The sequence below is a fragment of the Protopterus annectens genome, chromosome 6.part0, assembly GCF_019279795.1.
Source record: "Protopterus annectens isolate FY-2018-M chromosome 6.part0, PAN1.0, whole genome shotgun sequence".
NCBI classification, from domain to species: Eukaryota; Metazoa; Chordata; order Ceratodontiformes; family Protopteridae; genus Protopterus; species Protopterus annectens.
The window spans coordinates 1484490749-1484506610 of NC_056737.1; the positions used below are offsets into that span (position 1 = coordinate 1484490749).

The 15862-nt window shown below is 38.7% G+C and overlaps 1 protein-coding gene across 2 annotated transcripts in view; it reads left to right on the plus strand.

Moving 5' to 3' along the window:
- Positions 1 to 15862, plus strand: part of KYNU (kynureninase) — a 2242792-nt gene that overhangs the window by 1038575 nt on the left and 1188355 nt on the right. The gene's annotated exons all lie outside the window — the stretch shown is intronic.

Genomic DNA, 15862 nt, shown 5'->3' on the forward strand with positions numbered 1-15862 from the left:
GCAATACAGGGTAGTTAGGTTGACTGTAAAGCTTAGAAGCAAGACAGAGACTGATATAGAGAGAAGTCAGGTATTGGCATCATAGGTAATAGCAGGTGCATTAGTGCTGTTACATATCCGGTTACAAAGGAGATAGTTATGAAGGGCATTTTTGAAGTTTAAGGGATGTTGTTCACTTTGTATAGGGGGGGGGCTATTCCATAATTTGGCAATGATCCAGGAGTATAGGAGTTTTCCTGCAGGTAGATTCAGTTTATGGATTTGGAGTAAGTGTTGGTGTTCATATTGTAAGGGCCGAAGAGGGGAGTATGGGGCAAGTAGGAAACTAAAAGCAGGACAATGTAATGGTTTATGGGTGGGTTTATGTGAGGTGGTTAGCTCAATAAGTAACAGGTGGTGAGGAAATTCTAGCCATTGTAGTTTCCTTAGGGCTAAACAAAGATGGCAAGAGTGGTGACTACCTGTAGCAACTTTGGCAATCTTATTGTAGCAGGATTCTAGCTTTAGTTTCAGGGAAGACTGTAGGTTAATTAACAATGGAGCACCATAGGTTAGAGATGGTAGAAGGTAGGTGAGGGCAAGGGCTTGTTTAGTTGGTAAGGACAGAAACCCATTGTGCCTGTATAGTAGCTCTAGTTTTTTGTGTGTTTTGTTGATACTAGATTGGATGTGCAGATCGAACTTTAGGTTTTCATCTTATTGTGACACCTAGTAATTTGGTATTGATTACTAATTCAATTTTTGTAGAGTTTAGTGAGATTATATTGAAACCTTCTTTATTGAGAAGAGTATTCCTTTAATAGGTAAACAGCATAAGTTTATTTTTTTTTTTACATTAAGAAAGAGGTGTTTTTTGTGGAGCCAGGATTCTACTATAGAAAATGCTGTTTGGGTTATTTGTTACAAAGTGTCTGGGTTGGGTGCAGAGCAGACTATAGTTGAGTCATCTGCATACTGGACTAGGGAGGAGTTTGGAATATCTTTGTAAAGATTATTTATGAATATATTAAACAGGAGACTTCCTAAAATTGAGCCTTGTTGGACATCTGTAGGGTTGTGAAGGTAGGGAGATATAGAGTTTTGCCATTTGACAGCATGTTGCTTGTCAGAGAGATAGGTCTTGAACCAATTAAGTAATTGAGAGGATAGTCCTATGGATGAGAGTTGAGTAAGGAGAATGGTGTGGGGACAGTATCTAATGCTTTGGAATGATCCAGAAAGAGAGCTGATACTGTAGTCATGGGCTTTATTGATAATATCCAGGAAGGAGATCAGAGCAGTAGATGTGCTATACTCTGGCCGAAAACCATGTTGGGTAGGGGAGAGGATGTTGTTGTTGTTTAGCAGGTAATGGATGAGTTGTTTTTGGAATGCATTTTTCTAGTATTTTTGATATAGGGGACAGAGTAGCAATGGGTTGAAAATTTAAGATGTCAGAGGATGGGCAGCCTTTATATAGTGGGAGAATTATAGCTTTTTTTCCAAAGGTAAGGGACATAGGACTTCTGGATGGACCTGTTGATGAGGATACTTATAGGGTAGGCTACTGAGTCAGCAGTGATCTTAAGGAGTTTGGCAGGAATATTGTCAGCAGAATTAGAACAGGGCTTTAGATTCTGAAGGAGATTTTTATGTAGGATGTGGAAATGGGAGAGAGATTGAATTCTAGATAGCGGGGTTCCTTGACAGAATTTTGGCTAAGGATATGGGTTGGGAAGTTTATGTAGTGGTGGAGAAGAGTTGCATGTGGAGATGGGGATGGATGATAGAGCTGAGGAGAAGGAGGATGTAAGGTTGCCTACAGTATCAATGAAGTAGGAGTGGAATTTAGAGGTGATAAGGTCAGGTGTCACATTAGGGTATAGGCATGGATTAGATTTGGTGCCAGGGTATAGAAGATTATTAATAGAAGACCAGAAACGTTTAAGGTTACTTTTCCTATTTGTTTATAAGTTCCAGAAGTATTGTTGTTTGTCTTTGCAGATAAGATTTTGGCTTGGTTTCGAAGCTGTTTATAATGGATAAGGTTGGATGGATTTTGGGGTTTAAGCCAGCATTTCTAGGATTTGTCCCTATTTCTCAAAATTTCTCTGGTTCATTTAGATAGCCATGGGACATGGTTATATTTGATTCTCTTGGATCTTGTAGGAGCTAAACTGTGAAGGGTATTTAGAAGGGAATTGTTGAAGTTTAGGAGGGCATCGTCTAGAGAGAGAGTTTTAAAATAGTTGCAATTGTAGCTGCTTAAAATACTGTTGAAGGTCTTAGGACAAAATTTAGAGAAGTCATGTATTACTTTAATATTATGGACTTTTGATATGGATGAACTGTTTCGAATAGCAAAGGCTGGGAGATGGTTGCTCAGGGAGTTTGCCAGAGTACCATATGTGGGGGTATTTAGAAGGATCTGAGACCAAGATCCAGTCTAGAATTGAGCCTTTGTTGGTTTTGAAGTTAAACCTAGTGTTTGTATTAATTAGTCATGTAAAATGAAATAAATTTATACTACAGGGGGATTGAATGTAGGAAGCAGAGGCCCAATCAATGTTCATGTGATCTAACAGAATAATTTCATTTTTATAGTAGAGGACACCCATGATAGTATATCTTCTAAAATAGGGATGCTATTTCATGGGGGAATATATATGACTGTTTTACAGAGTTGTTTAGAGTTGTTCATGTCTATGAAAGAGATCAGGATCTCAGCATTTTGGAATTATGGCATGGGGTCGGTAAATGTGGAAATATTAAAATTCTTGGAGTAAATAAGGGCAATGCTACCTCCTCTTTTATGTTGTCTCTCTGCTCTAATTACATTAAAATTAGGGGGCAGAATCAAAGTACTGTAACACAAACATAGGTTGAATCAACCAGCAACACTATAATGTTCTTTGTGGAATAAGCAGAAAAAAACTTAAATTCTACATGTTAAATATTGAACCTAATGCAGAAAATATGTTTTATTTTTTTTATTATTTATTTATTTTACATTTGTTAACCGAGTAAGTGAACAGTTCTTTTTTAGTCATGACCCCCAGTCATAGTGGCAGAGATAAAGCAAATTACAATAAGATCATAAATGACTGAAGCAAATGAGAGTAAAATAGGTAATTAACAATTAATACATCAACATGAAGTAATCAGTATCAGTTAATTTTAAGAAAACATTATATACAGCAAAGAATTTCTTGCATGCACACAAAAGAAAAATAGTAAACCCATAAGTGATTCGAACAAAGGAAAATGGCAAACTAGGAGATCATTTATAAGAAAAATTATAAATTATAAAAGTTACTAGTAAATGCACTTACAATATACTATATACAACATATTTACAAATGTGTAGTAGTGTAAAAAATGTTGCTAGAAACTTTGGCAGTAAGTAAAAGGAGTGCCATAATAAATGACCGAGTGATATATATTACTGAGCAAATCCCTTATCGCTTATTTAAATAGAGGGGGACACAAGTGACGTAGGTATTTTGTTATAAAGTTTTACTTAAATGGTCCTGTTAAATTGGTGATATTTTCATCTGGGGCTATAGTTAAAGAACTTTGAATCGTGAAACTTAGATATGTTATAGGAGAAATGATCAGTAACTGTAAGCTAGAGCATGGATTGCTATAACTAATGGAATATGCAAAAGGCAGCTGACACAATTGCTAGGTGATAAGACTTTCATGGCATCCACCAGAATACTGATAACATAAATAAGGAAGACAGAGTGATCCCAAATATCAATATGAAATATCTTTATTGGTAGTCAATGAAACTGAAATGGGCACTGTAGAGGCACCAAAACAGACCAACAAGAACTCAAATGTCCACAGCAATCCAAAACTTTAATAAGTAGAACCAAGGAAAAGCAAAAATACACTAAAAACACTTAAATTTATCATTGTGTTTGTCTTCCTAACCCTGAGACGACTTCAGAAATATCACTAGGTATCTATAATCCCTCCATATACACTGTTCCAAATGACATGCTTTAATTCTTAATGAATAATAATTGAATGAATAATAAAGCAATTTGTGCTAATTAATGCCAATATGTGAATAAAATATAATAAAATCAACAAAAATGCAAATAATACACTAAATACAATTCATTCTCATAAAAATTCATACCAAGCTATAATTGGAGGCTCTAAACTCTGTTAAATCTGGAAAGAGAGGTGTGCTAATAATCATAATCTCCAGGGGCTTTTATTACTCATTGCAACAAAGATACCTCCAACACAACTAAGATTATTCACACTTGTTGGGAACATTTTAATAATTTTACTGATGTAGATAACCTATTTAAGGGTTCTATTCAATGTATTTATAAAAGAAGCATGAATATCAAGAATATTTAGAACACAAGAATAAGAGACGGAAAGTTACTTCTACCAATAAAAAAGGCTCATTTAAGTGTGGTAGATGTACACAATGTACATATGTTAGTAATACTAACTTTGTATACATTCCTAGTAGGGACAAATTCATACAAACAAAAGAGTATAGTAATTGTGAGAGCAAAGGCGTTATATATTTGGCTATATGTATAGCATGTAATATCTTTTACATGGACAAAACTGAAAGAGCCCTGAAAAGGAGTATTTATGAGCACTATTATAGTATAACAACATCAAATAATAATTTTTTTTTAAACACAGCTTCATTTGTATATACTTCAGGCATACTTTTTTATGTTGGAAAGTGTCCCTTGGAACAGTAGACACTAGAGGGTAGCATTGTCATGAAATATAGTAGGTAGTGGTGAATTTGGTAGCCTCTGATTATTAGCACACCTCTTTTCAAATGTAACAAAGTTTAGAGCCTCTAATTATAGTTTGGTATGAATTTTTATGAGGATGAATTGAATTTAATGTATTTAATGTATTAGTTGCATTTTTGCTGGTTTTATTATATGTTATTTACATATTGCCATTAATTAACACAAATTGCTTTATTATTCATTCAATTCTTATTCATTATGAATTACATCATGTCATTTGGATCAGTATATAAGGAGGGATTATAGATACTTGGGAGTATTTCTGAAGTCTCAGGGTTAGGGAGACACAAAATGTGGTTATACAGTTAAGTGTTGTAAGTGTATTTTTGCTTTTCCTGGGTTCTACTTATTAACGTTTTGGATTGCTGTGGACATTTGAGTTTTTGGTGGTCTGTTTGGATGCCTCTACAGTTCCCTTTTTGGTTTCATTGAGTTGGTTGGCACTTCTGTACTTTCAGCACTGTATTTTATGCTTCTTTTTGTTTATTGGTAGTCAAGTAGAAATCTACTAATAGATAAGTTGCACAGGGTATTAGACTGCTGCAGTTATCTCTGTGTCTCATCTGATTCATTTACAGTAGATATAGAAAGTGTACACACCCTCGTTAAAATGCCAGGTTTTTGTGATATAAATAATGAGACCACAATAAATAATTTCAAAGCTTTTCTGACCTTTAATGTGACTTATACCCTGTACAATTCAATTGAAAAACAAACAAATCTGTTAGGGGAAAAATATAAAAAATAAAAAACGTACAATACACTGGTTGCATAAGTGTGCACACACTTAAACTAATACTTTGTTGTGTGTGCACACCCTTAAACTAATACTTTGTTGAAGCACCTTTTGATTTAATTACAGCATTCAGTCTTCTTGGGTACACACCTGCCATCAATTAAAGAGACTCTGATTAACCCCAAATAAAGTTGTCCTAGTAGGATTTTCCTGACATTTAATCAGTTGCCTTGTACAGCAAAAGCCATGGTTCACAGAGAGCTTGCAAAGCATCAAGGGGACCTCATTGTTGAAATGTATCAGTCAGGAGAAGGGTACATAAAATGTCCACAGCATTGGATATACCATAGAACACAGTGAAGACAGTCATCAAAATGTGGAGAAAATATGGGACAACAGTGATGTTGCAAAAAAAAACCTGGACTTCCCTCAAAAACTGATGAAATGTCAAGATGAAAACTGGTCAGGGAGGCTGCCAAGAGACCTACAGCAACACTGAAGGAGCTGCAGGAATTTCTGACAAGTACTGGTTGTGTACTACATGTGACAACAATCTCCGTTATTCTCCATATATCTGGACTATGGGGTAGGGTTGCAAGTTGGAAGCCTTTTCTTACACAGAAAAAACATATATGCCTGGCTAAAATTTGCAGAACAATACATCAGGTCTCCCAAAAGCATGTGGGAAAATGTGTTATGGTCTGATGAGACCAGGGTTGAACTTTTTGGCCACAATTCCAAAAGGTACGTTTGGTGCAAAAACACTTTGCATCACCAAAAGAACACTATCCCCACAGTGAAGCATGGTGGTGGCAATATCATGCTTTGAATTTGCTTTTCTTCAGCTGGAACTGGGGCTTTAGTTAATGTAGAGGGAATTATGAACAGTTCCAAATATCAGTCACATTTAGCACAAAAACTTCAGGTGTCTACTAGAAAGCTGAAGATGAAGAGGAATTTCACCTTTCTGCCCAACAATGACCCCAAGTATACATCCAACAAAAGAATGGCTTCACCAGAAGAAAATTAAAGTTTTGGAATGGCCCAGCAAGACCGCAGACCTAAATCCAATAGAAAATCTGTGGGTTGACCTGAAAAGGGATGTGCACAAGAGATGAACTCACAGTCTTACAGATTTGGAGCACTTTTGTAAGAAAGAGTGGGCAAATATTGTCAATTCAAGATGTTCCATGCTGATAGTCTCCTACCCAAGAAGATTGAATGTTGTGATTAAATCAAAAGGTGCTTCAACAAAGTATTAGTTTAAGGGTGTGCACACTTATTTAGCCAGCGTATTGTACATTTTTTTTATTTTTTATATTTTCCTCTAACTGATTTGTTTCTTTTTCAATTGAATCGTACAGGCTATAGGTCACATTAAAGGTGGGAAATGTTTTGAAATGACTTGTGCTCTCATTTTTATACCACAAAAATCTGCCATTTAAACAGGGGCGTGTACACTTTTTTATCCACTGTAAAAGTAGCTAGCCAAATATGGGTTATTGTATTTTTAGAAAGTGAAGAAAGAGATTGATATATGTTATAGAGTTATAAGAATTTCATTTACTAGTCAATTAGTAGACTCCTGTCCCACTATTTTATTATTTGCCCTTCTATTCATGTACTGCAGGATCTGTCATAATTGTTTGTTTACTACAGAAAGTAAGACAGGATAGTTTTTCAAATACATTCATGCCTTCATTTCACTAATCACACTTGTTCAGACAAACTTATTTGAAATATTTAATATAGCAGTGTTGTTATTGTGTTACCTTGGTCTACATGTTTTTCTGCTTCAGTTTACACGTGGTGATCTTAAGAAAGTATCAGTTTGGGATTGTGGACCACCGAACATTTAAAATGCCTACACCAAAAAAAGTGTTTAATATGTTTTTAATTGTGTTTTTTCTCTAATACAAGATTTTATACAAAGTATTATATATGTTTGTAATGTATCAGATGTTTGCATCCAAAAAGAAAGGCCTCAACCTGATTCTTCTTCTTCAGGGTCTTAATGGCGCTGCATTTCCTGGACATGTTTACTGAATGTGTGCCTACATTTCTGTCAGCCTCCTCCTTTTTCTGATCTACACCAAATATATCCCTTCTAGTTGCATTTTTCAGTATTATTGTTATTGAGAGAAGCTGTCCTCCATAGAGGAGGTGATATAATGTCATGATAAATCTTCTGTTGCTTGTTCATTATAGCATTGGTGTATCACTAACTTTGTTCACCAGCGTTGTTCATGATAACACTCTACTCATTGTTTTGAATTCATAGAAGTATGTATAAGAAGTAAATTAATTTGTTGAAACTTGTTTCACCTGATACCTAATGACCATATAATAGCCTCAGTGCTTTTTGAATTCTGATGTAGCCTGATCAGTTTTCATGTTTTGAGAGTGCATTCCATATAGTGATAATATGTTTATTTTCCAGCTAGAGATTTCTATTTCTACTCAATCATCTGCTGTGGCTTAGTGTCCTCTTGCTAGTAACCTCAGAATTTTCCTTAATCTCTATCACTATTAATTTAAGTGGACTATTTAGTACTAAACTGTATATAGAAGTCCCTCACTGTTGGAAATATATATGAGGTCACCTGTCTTTATTTTATAACCTAAAAAGATGAAGACGCTTCACTCTGTGCAGATAATGTAAGCCCTGTATTCCTTCTGATGTTTGTGGTCAGACTCAAAAATTAGTTACTCACTCTGTTATTCCTGGTATAGGGTTAGTCTGAAATTTACAAAGTTTCATCTGTCATATGTTACTTATACTGATGTAACATTAATATACAGGAGGAGTACCAAGGTGAGAAGAGGTAACATTCAGAGGTGCCATACAACTACAAACTTACTGTAATATGGAGAGAATTTTATCAACAAGAATGATAAACTCCTATTTCAGAAATTAAATCTTGTACTGGTACATCTAGGGTCTATATTAAATCAGCAAATGCTTAAAATAGTGAACACTGATTTATTGACCCTTTAAAAGTGAAAGCTTGAAATACTGAAGACACAGAACAGCATTTTTTCTCCCAGGGACTTTGCCATTTCCTCCACTGTTGTGCGATCTCGGAGCTCTCCACTGTAGTCGGTGTTTTGAAGTTTTTTTTGTTTTGTTTTGTTTTTCTTTTTTCTTTTTGTTTTGTGGAACAGCGATTTTTTTCCCTGGGAAAAAAAAAATCGCTGTTCCATGTGTTTGGGATTTCACGCTTTCACTTTAAAAGGATTGATAAATCAGTGTTTGCTATTTTAAGCATTTGCTGATTTAATGTAGACCCTAAATCTATAGTCAGTACGCTGCAGCTTGAAAATGAATGGTATACTGATCAATTCATTTCTACCACTGATTGATTACTAGAAGAATGGAAACAGATAGTATGCATAGTGCCATAATATTATATAGCCAAAGTAGTCAGCAGGACAGGAAGGGATTCAAGGTGGGCGAACAATTACAATAATTTAAAGGTATGCAGTGTTGCAGGTTGTCAACTATACAGCCCAGGGAGATACTTGGGGCTCACATTATTGCAGGCAGTGTGATTAAATATTAATAAAAGATATCTTTATTGATATTTAATCTGAAATTTACTAACAATCATTATAGAAATACAACTGAATTCCATGTGCATTCTCAGGTCTCCGATTAATTTACAAATCGATAATGATTTATTAGTTATTTAATTCACGGGTATTTAGAAGTTAGAGAGTATCACTGCTCAGTGTGTATAGCAAGAAGCCACCTGATAAATGTTTATAGAAATGGCACATAAGGTATTGTTGAGGTATTCTGAGAGTATAATTTAGATTAGCATCATGAACCCTGTGCTCATATAGGTTCATAGGTTCATACTAGGCTATCTGCCCTGGGGCAATTATAAGCCTAGCCCGATTTTGTTTGGCTTACGCCACCCCTTGATTTGAGTATACTGTGCCCTTTTTAAGGTTTAGTTTGCTGTGCCTCTGTCTAATAGTGACACGTAAGTAATCCCTGGGACAAACCTACGATCCCCCATCCACTCATCAAGATTCTTCTTGAAGAGATTCAGTGAGGTGCTCTGCCTAACATGAATTGGAATTCTGTTCCAGAGTGAAGGGAGCCTCTGGGTTATGAATCTGTCCCTCCAGCAAGTTCTATTTATTTCAGTGCTGAGGTTCAAGTCCCACGAGCGTGTGGCTCTATGGGATTTAGATTTACTGAGGTGGAGCATGTCCATTAATTCTGGATTGGACATAGCTTTATATGTCAAGTATAGATCGCCTCGAAGTAGGCGGTATGCAACTGAGTAGAGCTGGAGTTTTTTTAACCGAGCAGCATATGGCATCTGTTTGAGTCCCTTGATCCTCTTGGTGAGGTACTTTTGGGGTCTTTCTAATTGCTGCAGGTGTTGGGTAAGGTACATCCCAAAAGGGGCATTGTATTCTATGATGGGCCTGATGAGGGATGAATAAAGGGGCATGATTACTTCTCTTGATCTAGATGTGAATCCTTTCATGTTGAGGGGGGCTATGTAAAAGGTCTTTCTAACCACTTTGGCAATGTGGTTGTCAAAGGAGAGATTGCTATCAACTTGGGTCCCCAAATCCCTAATTACTTTCTCTGTACTTAATGGGTTACCGCCTATGTGGTAATTTGTGGGCACATTGTTTTTGCCAGAGGGTATGACTATACACTTTTTGGCATATAGCTTTAGACCATGGCTCTGGCACCAGTTATCCGTCTCTGTGAGACCTTTTTGAAGGATGTTTGTGTCAGCTGGAAAGTTGATTATGGCACCCAGCTTACAGTCGTCTGCGAACTTGGTGAGCCATAGTCTGCCCACGTTGGCTTGTACCTCGGAAAAGTATATACCGAATAAGACCGGTCCCGGGACAGAACCTTGTAGAATGCCACTTGTGACCAGTTTCAAGTCTGACATGGCTCCAGCAACTCTCACTCTGTGGGTTCTGTCTTTGAGCCAGTTTGTGACCCATCTTGTGACATAGGGGTTTATATTTAAGCTGGATAGCTTATCTATGATGCCCGAGTGGGGTATTGTGTCAAATGCCTTTGCTAGGTCCAGATAGGCTGTGTGGACTACCTTCCCTTCATCTATGGCTTTGGTGACTGTTTCAAAGAAGTCAACCAGGTTCAAAAGGCAGGATCTGCCCTTGACGAAGCCGAACTGGGTAGGATCTAGTGTCTGTAGGTCCCCAATGTCTTTGTTTATGAGCTCCATGATGATCTTCTCCATAGCCTTGCAGACTAAGCTAGTCAGGCTTATGGGACGACAGTTTCCAGGGTCCGTGGAGGCTCCACCTTTGTGGAGTGGGACCACTGTTGCTGTACGCCATTCTGTGGGCACATATCCTGTAGTGAGGCTGAGATTGTACAGCTGTTTTATTTTTATTTATTTATTTATTTTATTTTTTTATTTATTTAACATTTGTTGACCGGGAATGTCCCACTAGGTTCCACAGAGCCTGTTTTCAGTGGAGGCCAGGTGAGAAATGCTCCAGGATATTTGAGGGATTAGTCCTTCTTGGAGTTCATGTAGGACGCAACCAGGGGCGCCATCTAGTCCCATGGAAGCAGTGTTTTTTGCTTTGGAGAGGGCAGCCTTCACCTGAGCATCAGAGATGTTTGGGAGGAAGCCCTCTGCCGGGATAGATACTTGCTCTTTTTTGGGGGGGGGGGGGAGTTTGCACTGAACCTGTCTGCCAGGATATTGGCGATGTCTGTGGGTTCAGTGTATTTTTTGTCATTTAGAATCAACTCAGAACAAGTCTGGGAGTTGCACCCCAGGTTCCTAACATAACTGAAAAAAGCCTTATGATTGTCTTTAGTGTCCTGAGCAATTTTTCTCTCGAAGCTGGCCTTGGATGATTTTCTGAGGGATTGCAATTTTTTGCTAGTACTGATCAGGGATGCCTTCCCTATTAGGGATTTTGCTCTATCATGTAGTATCTTCCTCATTCTGTTGTGTAGTTTATTTATGGCTGGGGTCCACCAGACTAGACGCCTGCCTTTGGATGTTTGGGTTTTGGTTTTGTTTGGGATAGCATGATCCATGCATTCCTGGAGATGTCCGTAGAATGCGTTTATATAGGATTCTGCAGTTTGGGCTGTAGTTTCCACTGGCCCTGGGGCCTTGAAGGATTCCACTTTGGTTTTGAGAAGTGACAAGTTCTCTTTTGAGAAGTTTTTCACTGTGGTTTTCTGGGCTGGGGGTGGGGTCGGGATGTGGACATCCAGTGAAATTAATTTATGGTCTGATCTTACCAATGAGGGATATACTTCAGGTGTGGAGCATAGAGTCCCCATGTTGGTAATGACCAGGTCTAGTATGTTATCCCCTCTTGTGGGAGTGGTGACTAGTTGTTCCATAGCATTTGAGTTTATAATTTCCAGGAACCTTTGGGCTAAGGTGCTGGGGCTTGAGTAGTGCTCCCAGTCTATGTTTGGGTAGTTGAAGTCACCCAATATAATGGTGTTCGGAGAGATCTTCATGTTCTCCAATGTTTTCAGGAAAGCCGAGTGGGATTCCTGACTTTGAGAGGGTGGTCTGTAGGATGCTATAAACTGAAAAGCAGTCTTGCCCACTGTTAGTTGCACATGGATGGTCTCCGATACTTCGTGCAATGCCACTAACCTGGAGGTGTGGATATCCTTGATAAATATGGACAGTCCCCCTCCTTTTGTGGTTCGGTCCAGGTTTTGGGGCCGAAAAGCATGATATGAGGTATAACCTGGTAGTGCTGGGGTGCTCTCTGGAACCTTGAACCAGGTTTCTGTCACTGCACAGATATCGATGTTCTCCATACTGAGGAGAGCTTCGAGTGCGTGCATCTTGAGGTTAAGACTTCTGGTGTTTAGCAGTATTACCCTTAGTTTCTTGTTTGTTGTGCTGTCTATGGAGGTGGGTTTGACTTTTGAGCCTTGCCTAAAAAAGGCACTATGGGGGTGGCAAGAGCCTTTGCCAATATCCAAAAGCCCAGTGGTGACAGGTGCAAGCCGTCACTAGCGAAGCAACGTGGCTTGTCGAGCATGTCATCCCAGGCTGACAGACACTGGATCCCCTTAGAATGACACCAACATTTTAGCCAATTGTTAAAATCGATCATTTTGTCTTTGTACTGTGGCATCATTCTAGGTGAGGGAAAGATGCTGCTCAAGGTCAGGGTCATACCGGCCTGGGCTACATGATCAGAGAGCTCCTCTATGTCTCTTTTCATGTAGTCCAGGGAGGTACATCTCAGGTCATTCACACCAGCATGTACAATGACTGAGTCATATTTGTATTTGCTTTGGAGTGACCTGAGTGCTTGTGTTATGTGGCGGATCCTAGCGCCCAACAGGCAGCTCACTGTGACCTTCTCTTTATTCAGCCTGGTGAGTGGGACGTCAGTGTGTCTGACAATAGAGTCACCTATTACAAGAGTATCAGGTGTGTTATTCAGCCTTAAGGGCTGTGGCTGCTTGGCACACTGACTTTGTAGGCTATGTGTTGTGCGTGTTTTGTTTTGGGGTAGCGTTTGCTTGGATGTCTGCTTTGGAGGTCTCTGTTGCTTAGGTAAATTTTTATTTAGAGCCTCCGAGTATGTTTTTGTGTATTTATGTGTTTGGTTCACTGATGTCGTGGAACTATGTGATACTGGAATTGTGTTGTGTGAGGTTACCTTCTCCTCCTGACTGGTTTCACCAGTTTTGAGATGAGAGAGCTCAGCCTCCAGTTTGGCTATATGTTTGCATCTCTCACATATATTTGAACCTGTTTGGAGGAGGAGAGGGTTGTCCGTGTACATGAGACAGTTGTAACATTGCCTCAAAATTCCCAGATTCACCAGCTGGACTGGAGAAGAAACCATTGACTGACCTTTGGACATGCTAGAGTAATATATGGAAACTGAATTAAGACGGACCAATAGGGGACAAGGTTATCGTAGAAAGTATAAGAGTAAGTAGTGCTTATGGTTTAATAGTGCTAACTTGTAAGATTACTTATTTGGACCAGTGAGGGGCCTTAGAATGAGAATATGGTGTTTAAATTGAGAGATAGAGCAGTTCCAAGGGAAAAAGCGAAGAGCAGACTCTGTGGAGCCAGGAATAGTTTAAAGCCAATTAGGCGGCGCTGCCCGTTGTTGCGCTATATAGTACCAGCTTATATAGTACCAGCATGCAATAAGCATTATGAGAACAGGCAACTCAGTGTTCCCTGAATGAGGGTGGCTACCCACAGTATGAAATAATGTTGTAAGTGATGCTGTACAGTAATGAGCAATACAGACCAGAGACGTGCTGAGCTGTATTATACCCATTGCAATACAGACCAGAGACGTGCTGAGCTGTATTATACCCATTGCAATACAGATCAGAGACGTGCTGAGCTGTATTATACCCATTACCTTTTCCTTTATACTGTTGTCCATTGCATACCATTTTAAAGAGACTCTGATGGATGTCACAGGCTTATACTGACCAGTGATGCCATAAGCACAGCTGAGCGGTGCCCATATTTATTTATTTATTTATTTATTTTATTTGTTTACTGGGAAAGTACAACTGGATATATGTCCATTTTCAGCAGAGGCCCGGGGAGAAAAGCTCCAGAAAACAGAGTAGAAATGCATTAGGAACACTAGAAACATTTAGGGATAAGTATAATATGCAGTTTTCAGTAGAGTTACAAACATAGATAAAACATAGTAGACAACATCAAAATCATGCGGCTTCAATTTCAGACAATAATACACGCAGTTATGGGATAAGTCCCTTCAAGAATTCATACACTTATTAGAATATAAGACTGAAATGCTTAGGGAGAGTTTGCAGGAAGAGTGGGTGATGATTAGTCGTGGTTTAAGCAGGGACACTGCCAATGCTGTTGGAAGTGTAGTTTGAGTTTTTTTTTAACTAGGTTAAGGAGGATTGGTGAGTAAGTTCGACAGGTAGCATATTCCAAGTTTTGCCTACTGAGTTGGTGAATAGAGAGTCCCCAGCCACATTTATGCTCTTAGTTGTTTGTACCAGCAGTTTGTCAGCAGAGTGTAGTGACCTCAGGTTGCTGTATGGTTTGATGATCTTACTTAGTGCTGGTGTTTTTTTCGAGTTGATATAGTATTTTGTGGGTTATTATAAGTTGGTTGTATTGGAGAAGACTGGGCCACTCCAGCCATCCTAGTTGAGCTAGGTTGATACAATAGTGGGTCCTAGAGGTAACACCTGTAGCAAATCTAGCAATATGGCTGTAACAACTAGCAAGTTTGGTAAGGTTGGCTTGGTTCAGGTTAGTGAAGAGGGGGGAGGCATAGAGGAGGGTAGATAGTAGGTGGGACCGAGCGATAGTGGTTCTTGCAAAAGGAGTGAGGAAGGGTTTGATCCTGTATAGGGAGCCCATTTTTTTGTTGACAGAGTTGATGGCTTGATTGGCATGGATATATTTTAGGGTATTATCGACTGTAACGCCCAGGAGTTTTGTGTGAGTATCTGGGGATATAATTGTGCCATTGTTGGAACTTATAGTAAGGATTTGCAGGTGGAGGAAAAGATGAGCAGTTTAGTTTTGTTGGGGTTTAATAGAAGCTGATGGTTTGCAAACCATTTTTCTACATCATTGAAAGTATTCTGGGTTAGGGTCATAATCTCAGTTGAGGAGGAGGTGGTACATATTAAAGTAGAGTCATCCACGTATTGGATGCAAGTGGCCTTGGGAGTGATGGTGGGTAGATCATTGATAAAGACTGAGAAGAGTAGTGGTCCTAGTATGGAGCCTTGAGGACTCCTAGAGTAATAGGTACACATGTGGATAGGGCATTCTGCCATAAAAGTGCTTGTTGTCTATCAGACAGGTAAGATTGGAACCATTTAATAGAGCTGCTATTCAGTGACAGTTCCTTCTGGGTACAGATAAGCAGTTGGTGATTGACCATATCAAAGGACTTAGAGAGATCTAGGAAGAGTTTGTTATTGTTTCGGTTGATGTTGATAGAGTTAGAAAAGGATAGGAGGACTGATGTGATGCTGTGGTGTGGCCTAAAACTATGCTGAGAGTTTGCCAGTAGTTTATTTTGGGTGAGATAGTGCACTAATTGGTTCTGGACACACTTTTTCATAATTCTGACCAGTGATGATAGTATGATCGGAAGTTTGAGAGGTCTACAGAATTCCCTCCTTTATGAAGGGGAATGACATGGGAAACCTTCCAAAGAGAGGGTATAGTAGCTTCAGTCAAGGTGCGGTTTATTATGATCAAGACAGTGTATGCAATGGCATCTGCCCCTTTTTGTAAATATTCTGGTGGGAGGAGATCAGCTGCCAAGGTATTGGTATAGCCATGAAGGTTTATATGGGTGGTGG